This window comes from Equus przewalskii, chromosome 29, assembly GCF_037783145.1.
Source record: "Equus przewalskii isolate Varuska chromosome 29, EquPr2, whole genome shotgun sequence".
Lineage (NCBI taxonomy): Eukaryota > Metazoa > Chordata > Mammalia > Perissodactyla > Equidae > Equus > Equus przewalskii.
Genome location: NC_091859.1, coordinates 27,077,601 through 27,093,696, shown reverse-complemented (window position 1 = coordinate 27,093,696; position 16,096 = coordinate 27,077,601). Strand labels below are relative to the sequence as shown.

At 43.2% G+C, this 16,096-nt stretch overlaps 1 protein-coding gene and 1 long non-coding RNA gene across 2 annotated transcripts in view; one reads left to right on the top strand and one right to left on the bottom strand.

Annotated features, from left to right (window-relative positions):
- ASCL1 (achaete-scute family bHLH transcription factor 1) overlaps positions 1 to 16,096 on the bottom strand; it is a 158,142-nt gene that overhangs the window by 125,132 nt on the left and 16,914 nt on the right. The window lies entirely within an intron of this gene.
- LOC139080269 (uncharacterized) lies at positions 919 to 9,058 on the top strand. The gene is made up of 2 exons (XR_011534620.1): positions 919 to 1,210; positions 3,187 to 9,058. It is a non-coding gene; the product is annotated as an uncharacterized lncRNA (long non-coding RNA).

The following is a 16,096-nucleotide window of genomic DNA, read 5'->3' as shown; positions in this document are numbered from 1 at the left end:
GGCTGAGTTAAAGAAGGTGAGAATAAATTTGAAGAATAAGACTAACGGCAAGAGGTAAAATATATCTGTCCCTACTCTGAGATACAGTTTCAAGTTCCTTTCTCAGATTGTTCTAAAAATATTGGTAGTTCTTTTGCTTGTATTGTAACACAGTGGTTGAATAAATAGATTATCTACTTTTATAAACAGATTATCTTTTTCTTAGTTCTGTCTAATAACTGCAAGAAAAACATCAAATACACTTGATATAAACTGTCAAACCAAAAGAATGTTCATGATATGGGATATTTTATTTATGACAATCTATATCGCAGCTTTGTGTTGACATTAGCTTTATGGCTTTTTAGAAATAAATTTTGAATTTTGAAAAACTCATATTTTGCTTTTAACAAGTAAAACATATATTAATATGCTGCAAAATCCACTTCATCAAACAGCATTTCATCAATCTGTAGGTTACCCATGGCACCAAACATTCTTCCATATCAGTATTGGACACAGAAATTCAAACACAGATAATTAAACCTGTTGCAACAAAATATGAACCAGAAGGTTATTCAATAAAAACAAGAACATTCCCTATAGCAATATTATCCAAGAGAACTTTCTCTGGTGATGGAAAAGTTCTGTATCTACACGTGCAGCAAGTAGCTATTGAATTGGAATTGGCATAGTGTGATGCGTCCCATGTCCAAAGCATGAGCAATGATAGTCATGTACAAATCACACAATGGCATAACCAAAACTTTACCTGAATAGCCTACAAATTTTCCATTATTTTCTGTCTGGACCCCACATAGATAGAATAAATGCCTGGCTGATTTGGTCAGAATCATATACCTCTCTCTCGGTAATGCTTTTCAGATTTTCTAGTAGGCTTAAATTCTATTTCTTTTCTTTATTGCCACTTGGTAGCAGTATAAAAATTGCAAAAGCAACTCAAGTTCATTCATTGGATAAATGTTTTGCAAGCCTACTCTTGGCAAGATCCTGAAGATGCAGTACTAAACAAGACAGATGTGGTTCCTGCCTTCATGGAACTAAGATTCCAGCTGGGTGAGCCTTGTTGTACCATAAAGCTTCATCAGTGAGACAACAGCCTCATGAGAGCGTCACCCAGATAATCCAGAAATTAAGGTGCACAGAACTCCTTGGACATGTGTACCTAACTCTGGTACCTATGTGGGAGGAAACTAATCTAAACTGGAAAGTAAGAATCTATTTACAAAAGCTTTTTTCTCTCTTTTCCTACTTTCCAAGTGATGACCCCTTTCTGAGGGTGGATTTTACACCCCAACAGATTTCAACTTGGTGAACATATCACCTCACTTCCTTCTTTCTTTCCTTCCTTCCTTCCTTCCTTCCTTTCTTCCATCCATCCTTCTCTTCTTCCCTCCTCCCTTCTCTCTCCCTCCCTCTCTCTCTCTTTCTTTCTTTATTCATTCCTTTGTATAGATTGGCTTTAGACTTTGTGAAGAAAGTTTCTAAAATTATCATGAACATATTCTTTGTATAACTTTTTGTTGATGGCTCTGCCATGCAGACTTAAAGAATTTGTTGCCCTGGCCTGGCCCACTGGTGCAGTGGTTAAGTGTGCATGTTCTGCTTTGGCGACCCGGGGTTCACCGGTTCGGATCCTGGGTGGGGACACGGCACTGCTTAGCATGCCATGCTGTGGTAGGCGTCCCACATATAAAGTAGAGAAAGATGGGCATGGATGTTAGCTGAGGGCTAGTCTTCCTCAGTGAAAAGAGGAGGATTGGCAGCAATTAGCTCAGGGCTAATCTTCCTCATAAATAAATAAATAAAAGAATTGTTGCCCAATAAATCAATCCCCTCAGCCTTTTAAAGTAAGTGAAGTCTTTCTCAGGGAAAAGAGGAGGATTGGCAGCAATTAGCTCAGGGCTAATCTTCCTCAATAAATAAATAAATACATAAATAAGTAAGTAAATAAAGGAATTTGTTGCCCAATAAATCAATCCCCTCAGCCTTTTAAAGCAAGTGAATAGGAAGTTAAGGCTTAGATCTAGTCAGACATTTACTGTTTATCACAGTGGATAATCTTAAATGATCACTTAGAGCATAGCCAATTGTGTACCTCAGATATACTAGCCAATTTGATGTGCTAGATCTATGCTTTGTAGGCAGAGAAGTTATAATTTATAGAACAATAAGATTTGGGGCTGGAAAGCATCTTAACATTTTTCTCATGGTGGATAATGGGTAATAATTGCAGGGCCAGGTAAGTAATACAAATGTGTGAAACGGACAGCACTTAAGACCCCAGAGGCTAAGCTGCTTGTATTCCTATCAAGCTAACTCTTAATTAATTTCACTGTCCGCTAAAATATTCTGTTGGCCAAACAAAATTAGGGCAGTTTCATCTATCAGGTGCTGCTAAAGACATAATATCTAAGACCCAAGATTTTTTTTAAAGCCTGTGAACATGTTTGAGACCTAAAAAAAAATGTGTTTTGGCTCCAAAACATAAAAAGAAAATATCAAAATTAAAATTAAGATTTAATCAGATGCCTATAGAATGTAACATATAAACCAATCAACTGCAATTCAATCATTTGGTTGCTAATTTCAATTATATTTAATGTGGAATGTGGAATATGGTTAATTTTAATATGTTTGATAGATTTGATAGGCCTACAAGCATAAGATTGCCTAGAGCCCTGAAAAAATAGAAATAGCAAACTTTTCTGGATGCCATGTTGAGTTGCCAAGTTGCCAGTTTGCAAGCCCTGAACTATGTGCTGGTTGTCCAGATCAGAAAGTTGTGTTCAGGGAGGTCATGTGAATTGGACAAGTTCCCACACTTAGGTGGAGGCATGTTCCTGACTAGAACTTTCATCTCTTGACTCTTGCATGAGGGCTTTTGCACCCAGTGTCATCTGCATCTAATTCATCAGGATACTTGTTAAAATGCATATTCATAAGCCATACCATAGCTCTACTGAATTAGAACTCCCAGGTTCAAACCCAGGAATGTGTATTTTGCCCTACCTAAAGCTCCTTGTCATTTTATCCTTTTCCAGTGACATATTTAGCTATTTAGCTAGTCATCTCTGGTTAGTTCATTGAGTCAATGTATTTCCAGTGAGTTGATGAGCTGGATTCAGTTGACCAGATGGCATAACGTGTATGTGATAAGTCTAAAAGTAGTTTCTTGTTTTTTAGCAACCCTAGAATGGATAAACAAGAATTTTTAGATTCTTTCCTCAACTGTGCCATTGGATCAAACATTTCAAAGCTCTCTTGGAAGAAGAACCTGGGACCTGTTGATCAAAATGCCAAGAAACAGCTCTGATGGAGGGGAACTAAGGACAGAGATGGAAAAGCTGACTCAGTAAAAGCTCAGGGATAACCGCTGCAGCCACCCAACCCTTTGGCCTCTCTACCTTTTTGACTTATTTCTTCTGAACACATTAGTTCAAAATGGTGGATGTACAGATGCATGGCATGTTCCAAATATGTGAGTGCCAGGCACTGTCCTAGGTGCTGAGGAATCCATGATGAGCAAATCAGACACAGTCCTTGTCTTAAATTTGCTTACTGTTGGCTCAGAAAAGAGCAAACAAGGATTTAATCTCAGCTCTGCCACTAACAAGCTGTGTCACCTTGGGTAAGTCACTTCACCTTTCTGACTTTCTGTTTTCTTATTTTGACCTTTAGTTCAGCAGAACCCCTATAGGAGCACCAATGGCTTTAGAAAGTGGTAGGCTACCATCTACATTGAGGTTTCATTGATGCTTGTGCCTCTATCCTCCTACCAGTCAATTCTTGTTTAATTCAGAGCTAGGCCGTGCCAGACCAGTGAGAAGGCTGTCTTCTCCACATGGCCCCACCCAGGGTCCCTTGGGTCCAATTACATCAACCCTTTCTCGAAATTCACTCACCAAATTAGCTGTTACGTGCTCTGGCCGTGTGAGTGGGTCACATCCATTACCTCACAGATGTGATGGCTCCAGAAAAGCCCCCAGGGAGCTGTGCAGCCCACTGCAACCTCCTTCAAGGGCTTTCAGAGGAGCAGGAGCAGATGCTTCCCCTCTGCAGTGCTACTGGTCCATAAAAAGAAAAAAATGATCCCAGAGTCAAAAGATTCACTTTCAAAAGAGCCCCAGGGCTAAAACAAACTGTGGTGACAGACTGGCGGGAAGAAGAAGCTAGAACGGTATCCACAGAAAAACAGAGACATTTGTGGATATTAAGAGAAAATATGCATTCTTATGATCACCAGCCTAACCATGTCTGGCAAATTCTGATGGGGGCATTTTTGTAAACATTTAGGTTTAATCTGTGCTCCCTCATTACTAAATTAGTCCGGAGTACGCACTCTGGGTGACACATAGGAAGAATAGTAATACATCTCACTGTTGATTTAATTAATATATATTGAGCAGCTATTGTGTGCTTGGCATCATTATGGGCACTGGGGATACAACAATGAACGAAACAGTGCTTGCTCTCATGGTACACATTCTAGTTAGGCAAGACAGAAAATAAAAACAAACTAATTAAACAAAAAGATATATGTGATATGATTCACGTAATGACAAGTGCTATGAAGAAAAGGGAAGTAGGGAAGGGGATAGAGAACAAAGAGAGAAAGGACTGCTCTTTAAGTTGGGGGCAGGAAAGACTTCTTGACTGGGGTGACATTTGAGCAGAAACTTGAATGAAGGGAGGGGGTGATCTAGGCAGATACCTGAGGAAAAAACATTCCACACAAAAGAAAGAGCCTAACCAAGTATCTGACAGGGGCTGGCTGCTATGTATTTTACACACCTTATAAATATTTTCTCAATTAGTTCATAAAATATGAGACAGGTATTTTCACTGACATTTGAGAAAACTGAAGTTCAAAGAGTTTAAATGACGTGTCCAGGCCACACAGCAAGTTAAGTGGCAGAGCTGGAAGGTGGCTCTACCTCAGTGTTCTTCACTCTTACGCTTAGCTGTTCCTGGGGTTAGTCATTCCTAAGCTTCACTTGAATCTGATTCTCTGTTGCCCCATATAAAGCACACTCTCCCACCTTCCTAAGCTTCTACCAGCTCTGAGTTCTGGAATTTGACGCAAATTCCCTAGAGACAGAGTTTGGTATTATTGCCTGACTCCCATGAAAGGTTAGATGAAGAAGCCCCTGAGAAACCAGCTGAGGCATGTGCCCAAAGATGGCTGAGTCTAAAAACATCTGGAGGCATAGATGGAATTGTCCTCATCACGCCATGGGGAGGCCAGCCTCTCCCGGGCACTTACTTAGGTTGCTGACTCCATGTCTTTCTTTCTGGGGAGAATTGGGTATGGGAGGGTGTCAGTTACACCCGCCCTGACTAAGGAAATGTGCAGAATGGAAAGACAGCCATTACCCCAGGCTGGCCATTGCCTCCTTAGCAACAATAGCCATGTACACATTCACACACAAACACTGCACCAAAACAAGCAAAGGTCACTCTCTCTGGGCACTTCCAAGAATGATCTCAATTTTTCATAAAACAATGTTTATAAATTAGATGGAACCCCGGAGCAGTCCGGGAATAGAAATAACCATTTTATGAGGTTTCCTGCCATTACATTATTGCTTGTTTGCTTTGAATGAGCAAAATACAGTTTGCGGCCCACCCCTTGCAGAGCCAAGCAAAGACATTTTTACGACGGCTCCAGCCAAGCGAGCCTGAATGGGGAGATATCCTTGGTACTAGTAGGGGCTTCCATTCATGGCCTTTTGACTGGAAGCACCTAAAAGGCAGGGCTGTGCTCTATTCATCTTTGCATCCCAGCACCAAGCACAGTCCCAGCACAACATAAACATTTAAGAAATGATTTTAATTGTTGAATGAGTGAATATGTGACTGAATCAATGAATGAAAGCATGATTGAATAATCTGATTGCTGGGGCTGGTACTAAAGAATGTGAGATAACTGACAAGAATACAAACACTTTTGAGCCCTTGTTAGATGTCAGAGCTTTATAAGTGATGACATCAAAGAAGTGTCCCATGTTTTTCAACCTACTTCCTGCTCTTGCTGGCTTTTCCTCAGTCCCTCAAGGCCTCTGTGCTGCTTGCTACAGCCCCTGACCCAGGTTGCTCTGCATCCCTAACTCCAGAATTTACTTTGCATCTTTACCTATAAAAATTCCCATATCTCAGTCCCCCTGATGTAACTGGCTGGCATGAAGAAAAGCACTTGGTAAACTAAATGCCTTAGTTGAGTTCTCTCAGAAGCAGACCCTGAGGCAAGGATTCAAGTTCATGTGGGTTATTTGGGAAGAGAGGTTGGAAGGTAAGACAGCCAACAAAGGGTGTGTTAAGTGAGTTACCACTATGGGCAACTGGACCTTAGTCCCATGTGGAAACTCTGAAAAATAGTGTAGGAAATATACCACCTTATTCCAAGTTATCCCATCCAGGGGCAAGGGAACCGGGATATTTATGCACCATCTTGTCAATCATTGATTGCGGGGTGTTAACTCTCTGGCGCGTCAGGATTCCTTGCTCATGGGCGGATTGGCCTTTCTCAGTTTCAGAGAAAAGTTAGGCAAAGTAATGCTGATGCCTATGGTTGGAAGTAACTGGGGCAAACTGGAGAGGAACAGCTGGAGGAATGTGGGTGGGGCACTGACAACATTGACCGCCCTAACTCTTACAGGGTGAAATGGCTGTTCACATCTACCACAAATACCCTCCTAGAGGGATCTGACTTTCTAAAGAAGAGCTTGAACTGGATAATGCTCTAAGTCGAATGAATGCCTGTCATATTCAGTTCCGAAGATGAGAGAGGAAGTTGAGACTTGGTGGTGGTGGGAGGGGGCAAATGAATCTCAGCTTAGACATGGCAGAAGCATGAGCTTTTCTTGAGATTCTGGGTGAGGTGAGCTCCACTTTCATAAAGAAGTGGTAATGTAACTGGTATTCTTTCCAGGAGAGAGGTTAACCAAAGACTGACTAACCTTTATCGAACCCATGCCTGTAAGCTGTACCTGGATGCCTTTCCGTTACCAGAGAAATCCTGTGACTTCTCAGAGGACCACATCTCTCAGCTGCAGGATGTATCTAGACTCTTAAAAGACAAACTTCCTTCCCCTTTTCCCCCTTGCTTGCTCACAAATATACAAGAGAAAATTTGTAGTTTCATGGAATTTTACCTACGTTAAAACTAGAAGGAATCTTAGAGACCATCTCTTCCAAACCTGTCATTCTACAGAGTGGACGCTGAGATCCAGAGTGGGGAAGTCACTTGCCCCAAATCACACAATGGTGAGTGGCAGGCTGGTTTTATCAGGCAGAGTTCAGCCAATAAAATAAAATCACTTTAGGTTTGTTAAGCAAAAAGAGATTTAATGTGGGGAAATAAATACTTACAAAACCATTGGAAAGGCTAAAAGGGCGAAAGTCAGGAGGATTGCACTAGCTTTTAAGCCACGGTTACAACAGTCCCAGAACTTCTGAAGCTGTCAAGAGCTTGGAAACCAGTTCTTTACGCAAGCCTGTGGCATGTAAATTTCAGAAGGCCACAACAAAATCTCTTGTGCACTGCGTCCCATGCTGCTCCTTCCAGAAGAAAATGATCTCTTTGATCTCTCCTCCACCTTCCACGTCTTATGCTGGTACATCTTGCTGGTAGACTGGAAATCATATTTAGACTAGAAATCATGTTTAGACACCCTGGAGGTAAAGGAGTCTGGGAAATGTAGTTCTCTGGCTTCTAGTCCTGAGATTAAGGAGAGAGGATAAAATGGGTAGAAATGAATGTAGATGGTCACAGATGAAACAAAACAGTACCTAGCACTGTGGTGAGCACCAGTTTGTAGGTACACTTGAGAACCTAGAGGGGGCATCTGCTTGGTGGTATACGCTTCTCCCAATGAACAAGAGGGAAAGAAGGTCGGGAAAGAGGGCCAGCACTGGCCAGACTTCTGTACCTGGTCCCACCCTTAGCAGCATATCTAGAGACCCTGACACAGGAGTAATTCCAATATCATCATTCAGTCCATCATGTTCATTGCCTTCATTTTGCTACCTCCCACACACGTCAGTCTACAACGCTGTATCACGGGTGTGCAGTAACAAACCTCAGGAGGAAACTGAGGGTTCTCAGGACCTGTGGTGGCTGCGAGTGGAAAAACTGGATATGGACATGCAGAAAACCTGCATTGGCAGAAGCTGCAGATGTTCACTAGGAACTCTCATTAGTACCTCACTGATGTATAGGCATTTGGAGTAACATGGCTTATTGATATCCATAGATTTGGGCTAACTCGGTTGGAGTTATGGCTCTTACATTGTTTTGATTCATGACTTTGGACAAGTTACCTCAGTTTCCTCATCTCTAGGGGGAATATTATTGGGCTACAATGTTCCAGTCCTAACATTCTACTATCTTGATATCAAAGCATCTTAATTGTAAGGTTGTAAAACTGTCCTGAACCCCAAAGTATGACAAAGTTTCACTCAAATCTGGAACTTTCTATCTTAAGTGGAAAAGTTCTGTCTAGACAGTTCCTTCCCAATCCTCTCTCCCTCAACCAGAATTAGGACTGACCCTTTGAGGCCAATAGGGTCACTATAGTGTTTGGATCACAAATGTGTAAATTATAGTACACAGCATAATCGAGAGTTCTCCATCAGAAACCACGCAAGACCCTGAAACCCGTTTTCAGAGCAATCCTTGCACCAGACTTTGAGAGAAGGCTTTTGGGATGACAAGATTTCCACTTTCTTTCAGGAATCCCATACCCTTCTGTTGTTCCCCTGTTTCAAACTCTTGTGGATGGAGGCATCTCATGTTCCTAGTTTCTTTCTCCCTAATCAAAGCTTATCAAGTGTCGCTCCTTCCTACGCTCTTGTCCTTTGTTCTGATATGAGAGTGGCGTTGTTGAGATAATCAAATCCCTGCCAGCTTACTATCGAACTAGTGTATTATCTCAACTAATTTGCAGAATATTTGAATCAATTTAAAATGTGGCATTTGTGGTGGGTTTATTACTATTACTATTATTGTTATTGTTACTAAATAATAAATTATTACTATGGATGATGATAATGATGATAGCACTTTATCTTTGTAGAGAGTTTTGTGGTCTTCAAATTGTTTTATTACTAATTTTCTAAGGAGGGAACTAAAACTCAGATCAGTTCAGAGATTTGTCCAAGATCATCCAACCAGTTAGTGGTAGAACTGGAAATAAAACCTAAGTCTCTTGGCTTCCAGTTGATGCTCTTTTCACTGCATATCTCACTGCTGGGAGGAAAACCCTACAAAAGTCTCAGAGCAAGGAGAACTGAGGAAGATGGATGAACCAAGCAAAAAGACTGATGCCATGGTGTGTCCCAGTGTGGCATTAGACAAACTTGCAGTCCTTGGCAGCAAAATACACATCCAAGAACAAGACCAAGTGGCTGGTTCACAGCATGGTCTGATTTCTGAGTTTTAGAGACAGTAAAACATTTATTTCTAAATAAATCAGTCTGTTTTTCTGCCTTAAGAAGCACGGCCAGGGCCCCCATCTTTGTGTAGGTTGGACCCTGCATAACCCTAGATGGTATCGTTTACCCGATAGGCGCTGTAGATTTATATAGGTATTGTCAAAACTTTCTGGAAGATGAATGTAAAATGTCTTGTTCTAACAAAATCAACACATGATGACAATTTTCTGAGAGATGGAAGTGAAGTGTCTTGAAGAGGTGAGCTCTTTTTTGTAATTCACTCAAAGCCAGATAGGTGAGCGAGTGTCAAGGACACAATCTAGGGTCCATATGGATGGAAGATATGCAATAGAAATTTGGCTTTTATTTGTTTACTTATTGATTGATTCATGGTTCATTTATTCATGCATTATGCATTCATTTAAAAACCCGACTTTGGGGGATAGTCTGTACTACACATTGTGCCTGACCTTGGATGCTTAAGACTAAAATCTTGCTCTCTGAGACCTGTCTAATGGGAGAATCAGACAAGTAAATAAAATACCTTATATTAGCGTAGAGTTTCATGGGAACCCAAAGGCAGGAAATATAATCCAGCCTTGTATGGGATAAGACAAGCAGGGTAGGGAGAGTCAGCGAAAGTCATTTTCCTTCCTGAGTGGCATGAGGGTGTTCCAGGCTGAAGGAGCAGCATGCACAAAACCCTGAAAGTAACAGACTGTGTCCTCAGAACTTGATATGTATTTGCTCTTTTAAATCTCAGAACAACCTTATCTTGCAGGCACTATTATCATTCCCATTTAACAAATGAGGAAACAAAGGCATAAAGAGATTAGGTAACTTGTTCAAGGTTACACAGCTGTTAAAGAACAAACCTGGTATTTGAACCGGGAGAATACAGCTACCGAGTCACCTATTTCCTTCTGCCTGTCCAGAGAGCATGGTGCTTAGGAGAGCCCACTTTGGCCCATGAGTGTGAGGTAAGGGGAACCTTGGTGCCTGGGGGTGGTCTGATTCAGGGCTGGTTGTAAGAACACAAGCTACCTCTCTTCTTTAGCTCTAGCTGGCAACTCTACCTTTTCCTCTGGCTGGTCCTGGAATCTCCTGCCCAGTCCCCCAAGGGGCATATACCTAACAAATTGTGGGGACCCCAGGAAATTACTCATCTTTCCCATTCCATGTTTGTGCTGACTCCAGAGACATTTTCCAGAAGTCGCTTTGTCAAATTTTAAACTAAATTTCCATTCACTTGTTTTCTTGCTATGAGGCTCTTTTCCCTAAATATTGAGAGATGGGAAGGGTGACCCCAAAACTGAATTTCAGTTATTTGAGAGCTTGGGTTTAGACTGATTCCAGTTAATTGAGAGTTTACTCTATTGTGCTATTGTATTACGTAAATTCCAAAAAAGCTGGAAAGAATGCATACATTTCAAAAAATCTGCTACTTGCTCTCTCAGAACTTTTGGTCTATTTGGTCAAAGTCAAAATTTATTGTTGAGGGGTTATTAGAAAGAATTAAGTTAAAACTTAGCTGAAAAAAATAACCTATTCTGTACATGTTTTAAGTGTAATAGCCCATTAAAGTCACTATGCAAGTTTTTGCCACTGTTCATAGGGTTTGATCAAATGAGCAGAGAGCCCTTTTCTTGTTTTGGCTGTATCTTGGGTTCAACGATTATTTAACCATCAGATACAAATACTCAGCCACTGAAACACCAGATCATTGCACGCACAAGTTACAAAATATGCTTTCATGAGCACTAGAGTACTTCCACGCAAAACATAGCAAAAAGATCTTAATAAAAATGTCCTTTCTGAAAACCAGTTCAGTGTGGGTATTTTGCTATTGATCATGAGAGCAAAGCTCTATCTGTGGCCTTGGTTCATCAGCTGTGGGGGTGAGTTCCCTCGTTGGAGAGGCAGGCACTATTGGAGAGGCAGCAATATGGTGGAAAAGGCACCGGCCTGGGCATCACGGGGTGGGAAGGAGAACTTACTACTCACCCCAACTCTACCGTGATCTAACCCCGGATGAGTCCCTGTACTTTGGGAAGCTCAGTTTCTTATCTAAAATGGATCCGACTCTGTGATCTCTGTTTGCCCCATTCCTCAGTGAAACGAGACCAAAGCTTTCATACTGATATAGAAAGGCAGGCCTTGAGTAACCGTACACTTTATTTAATCAGGGCTCTTAAACTTTGTAAAGGACCAGGTTGTGGACATGTTAGGCTTTGCAGGCCATATTCTCTCTGTCACAACTGCTCACCTCTAATGTAGCAGGAAAGCAGCCATAGACAGTCCATAAGTGAATAAGTGTGGCTGTGTCCCCAAAACACTCTATTTACCAAAGCAGGCAACAGACAAGGGGCAGGATTTGGCCAGCAGACTCCAGTTTACAACCCCTGATTGAGGTGATGGCTGTAACAGAGAGTTGGGGGGTCAGCAGTGGGACCGAGCCTTGGCCTGTCTCAGAGACCTGATTGGGACAGGGGAGGCCACAGGAGTCTGCTCCCACCTTGCAAAGGCCACCAAAGCCACTCAGCCCATCCTACCTCCCCAGGGCTAGAGAACAGGCTTGAGTGCATTTCTCCCCCGGGGATGAAAGAGTTAAGGAGGCAGGGGCAGACACAATCGTTTCTTTCTAGGGAAACTATTCAGACTTGGGAATTTGCTCTGCCACACAGCTGGAACTCATTACTGCTGAAGTTTTTTAAGCTAAAAAGTTTTATTTAGGCCCCTGTGAAGGTTTTCTTAGGCCAAGAGTGAAAGCCTATGCTTACCCCACAGCTCTCCCGGCCAAGTGCCCCGGTCAGTCCCGCCCAGGGGCATCATTCTCCTGCCCTCCTTGCCCTCCAGCTGACCCTCCTGCCACCTTCCTGGTCCCTTCGGTCTTCCTTCTAGACTCTTTCATAAACTGTCAGTCCACACAGATCCTCTCTGGCAAGCAGGGCTGGCCTGTTTCAGCAATATGGAAAATTGCATAACTGAACAATAGAAACATTCACCTTCTTGTAGGCTGGGATCCTAAAATGCTAATGTTTTAGGTGAACTCTAGAATCTCTCACCCAGAGCCTTGGGTACAAGCACAGAGGGTAGAGTTCACAGACCATCGAAGGTCGGTACAACATACCAATTGAAAATCAAGTAGGAAAAATAAACTCTTTTCCCTTCTTTCGGGTTGATTCCAACCAAGGAGGCAAAGGGGTGGTTTGTCTTGTGTGAATGAAGCAAAGGCAAACCTTAGATAACTAAACCCAATGTGAGCAATAGCCCTTAGTTAACTAGCACCTTCTTTCTTCTTTTCTTTACTTTTAGGCTAAAAATTAAGGATAAGGAAACAGCCGGCATCAGGGCTCAATAAATAGAACGTTTATAGTTAACCTCCTAGCATCATTGTTTCTGGGACTCCATCTACAGGACCAACTCAGTGACAGTTGGGTAGAATGGTAATACTTTAGGTTCAGAGTAACCCCCTTCAGGCTATAGGTTTAGAATCATAATTCAATTGCATCCCCCATCCTGTGCATCATCGAAGTGAGAGGGGATCCCCAGACTCCTAATAGAATTGTCCCTAAGACTTTGGACAGAGGGCTTCTCTGGTGAGCCCCCTAATTCATCAGAAAACTGCTAAAAGGAGCAGCCCTTTCTCCAAGCACTGTATTAAAGACCCACTAACTTTAGGCAACTGTGGACAATCCTGGTCAGGTCAATCGTCCTTTTGGAAGTTCTGTGGCAGGGCTGCATATGGCTGAAATAGAAATATGGTACTGAGGTTCGAGAGGCAAAGATTTGGGTCTGAACTCTCATGGAATAAATTCAGCATTCAGTATGCAAATTTGGAGTAAACCCACTAAAATATTCCAGAGTTAGGAAGGAGATAATAATAGCAGTTGTGTTAGTGACGACTCGTATTTGCTGAGTTCTTACAATGTGCCAGGCACCATGCTAAGCACTTTCCAGGCATTATGTGAGGCATATATAGCTGCTCCCATTTTACAGATGAGGAAACCGAGGCTCAGAGAGATGAACCACCTTGCTCAGTGACTCACAGTTACACGAAGCAGAACCAGGATACAAGCCAAGGGCTGGCTGGTTGCAAAGCTGATGCTCCTAATCTCCACGCTCTGGGCGGGCAGGAGAAAGGATGCCCGAATTAGAACTGGGACTCAGATTCTAGTCGAAGCTGTGCCACCCAGTAGCTGGGCAAACCCTTTCTCTTCCCTGGGCCTCAAAACGCACCCTTACAACAAGGGGCTGTCCCAGCAGATCTGAGAGTGGTGGTGGCCTGGGATTCTGTGTAAAAGGTCCAGCTCTTCCTCTTCATGTGCAGATGGAATGGACTTTTAGCTGTAACCACTGCAGGACTGCTGTCAGCTCAGGACTTCCTTGCCAGCCTTACTTTTCAGTTCCTGAGCACCCAGTACATCAGATACCCTTTGTCCCCAGTGCAGTTTCTTGAGCCATAAGCGCCAGGAATGGTCACCCTGCCACTGCCCACTTTGTGCTGTGCATCCTTCCAGGGCTGAACCCACAGGCTGTGTCTGTGAACACTCTCCTAGGAAGGGCCACGGCCCTACAGGGATACCAGGCAGGGCGGTGATTCAGACAAGAGCCAGGATAGAGATGTTGTGGTTGTTAATATACTTAAATACATCTGAGCAACGCTACAAGCTTTCTGCAGTATCCACTATGATCTAGCCACTCTCCTGGTGCCCCAGAACATTCTAGAATCCAGCCAATGAAGAGTTGATGCCTGGCTCAGTGATTTGATCCAGTCCACTGCTGACATCAGAACTCATGGGTATATGCTGCCATAGCAGTTGTTAAATATTTTGAATATCAACCCTGGCTCCAAGCATGGACAGAGCAAGTGGCACTCTGAGAAACCTTTCCAGGTACATCAGAAGAGCAACTTTCTCCAACCACTTTCTAATGCTTAAAATCAGACAGAACGATTCTTACTACAGTTAGAAAAGAGTCTCATAATTTATTCGTTTATTCCTCCATCAGTGCTATCTTCTGAATATTTGTGTCCTCCTGAAATTCATGTGTAGAAATCATAACCTCTGAGTTGATGGCTTTAGGAGGTGGGGTCTTTGGGACATAATTAGGACAAGAGGACAGAGCTCTCATGAATGGGGTTGGTGCACTTATCAAAGAGACCCCAGAAAGCTAGCTTGTCCCTTCCACCACGTGAGGACACAGTGAGAAGGTGCCATCTGTGAACCAGAAAGGCTTCACCAGACACCGAACCTGCTGGCACCTTGATCTTGGTCTTCCCAGCCTCTAGAACTGTAAGAAATATATTCTGTTGTTTATACATCACCCGATTTATGATATTTTGTTATAGCAGCCCAAACAGACTAAGACACTCAGATATCTGATGCACTCCTAAGATGTGCCAGGTACTGGATTACGTGCTGAAAACACATAGCTGGATACAAGGAGTTCAGAGAGAGAGAAAGAGAGAGACAGGAAGAGAGAGAAACAGGGAGAGAGAGAAAGATAGAGACAGAGTGAGAGAAGGACAGAGAGAGACAGAGAGAGAGAGAGACAAGGAGAGAGAGGAAGACAAAAAGAGAGAAGAGACAGAGACAGGGAGAGGGAAAAAGAGGGAGACAGAGACAGAGAGACAGAAAGAGAGAAATACATCGCATGTGATACAGCACGACAAGTGCTTGAGGAATGTACAAGATTCATTTATTTGACAATAGCTTAGCCCTAATAATGGAGCAGGCTGTGTTCTAGCTGCCAGGAAACTGCTATGAACAAGACGAGGTCCCTCCATGCCTGGAGCTTCCTTTCTCATGGGAAGAGACAGACAGTAAACATGAAACACGTATGTAAATACAGCAACCCTAGAGAGTCATGGGTGTCATGAAGAAATTAAAATAGGATTAGGGAATCACTGGGGGAGGGGCCTGGAAGTTCAGGCTGTTCAAGGAGGGCCGCTCTGAGGAGGGAATATTTAGAAGGTGGATTTGTAAAAAAGAGTCAGCCAGGAGATCTGGCGCAAGTCAGGGGAGCAGGGGACACTCGGCATGTCCCTAATGCTGCCAGAACCCAGTGGAGGAGCAAATCACTCTGCCCTGGGCTGGGTGCCTCCCAGCCTGCACAGGAGAGGTGGCATTTATCTGGGCTGTCTTGAAGGATGGATGAAGCTCACCAGGAAGAGGACGTGAGGGGGTTGGGGGCTTGGTGAAGGGCAGCAGGAGGGGTAAGCTTCTGGCAGAGGGAACAGAATTGAGGCAGGCACAGAAGCCCAGAAGGGTATTATCCCAGGGAGCAGTGTATGGGGTGGGGAGGACCCAACTCCTCCTTAGGAGGTTAATATTGGCTTAAATTCACACCAAAGGATAAATTACTGGTACCAGCTTAACTGTAAGCCCTTTTTGATAATGGGGAGCATCTTGAGCATTTTATGGGGTTTGTGGGGGTAGGGGAGAAGGTAATGAGAAGGCTAGAGAAGAAAGGGGAGGCCAGAGGCGGCAGAACTAAGTGACCCTCTTCCCACACTGTCCTGTTGAGGCCCCACTGAGCCCATCTCAGGGTCCCTGCTGCAGGCCAGGCCACTCTGCACACAGCTGTGTCTCCTCTGGTGTCCTTGGAAGCTTGTGAGGGGACTCAACCCCATGGCCTGAGGCATTGAAGAGTTCCCGGT